Genomic DNA, 295 nt, shown 5'->3' with positions numbered 1-295 from the left:
AGGCCGGTCTGGGCGGTTACCTTGATGATCCTGCGGGGCAGCCCGGCCATCTTGTCAGATCCCAAGTTCGGCCTCCGGTCTAGTCTCCGGCTCCGCTCGCCTCACGCACGAGTGGAAGTCCCAGGCTCCACTTCCGGGGGGACGTTGCCGCGCCCGCCGCCGCCGCCGCCGAGGCCCCTCGGGAAATGTAGTCCCTGCTCGAACGCGGATGCGGGTGGGGTTCCCTCAGACCTGGGCCCTCCCCCGCGCTCCCCGCCCCAGCCCCGGCCCTGAGGTAGCGGAAGTCAACGCGACG

The 295-nt window shown here is 71.2% G+C and overlaps 1 long non-coding RNA gene across 1 annotated transcript in view; it reads right to left on the bottom strand.

The window, feature by feature from the left end:
* Window positions 1-268, bottom strand: part of LOC102765879 — a 2,899-nt gene extending 2,631 nt beyond the window's left edge. The window contains exon 1 of the long non-coding RNA XR_435727.2: window positions 21-268. This is a non-coding gene — a long non-coding RNA (uncharacterized LOC102765879). The remainder of the gene's footprint in view (window positions 1-20) is intronic.
* Between the last annotated feature and the right edge of the window lie 27 nt (window positions 269-295).

The sequence above is a fragment of the Myotis davidii genome, unplaced genomic scaffold, assembly GCF_000327345.1.
Source record: "Myotis davidii unplaced genomic scaffold, ASM32734v1 scaffold581, whole genome shotgun sequence".
NCBI classification, from domain to species: Eukaryota; Metazoa; Chordata; class Mammalia; order Chiroptera; family Vespertilionidae; genus Myotis; species Myotis davidii.
This window is presented reverse-complemented; position numbering and strand designations above follow the sequence as displayed.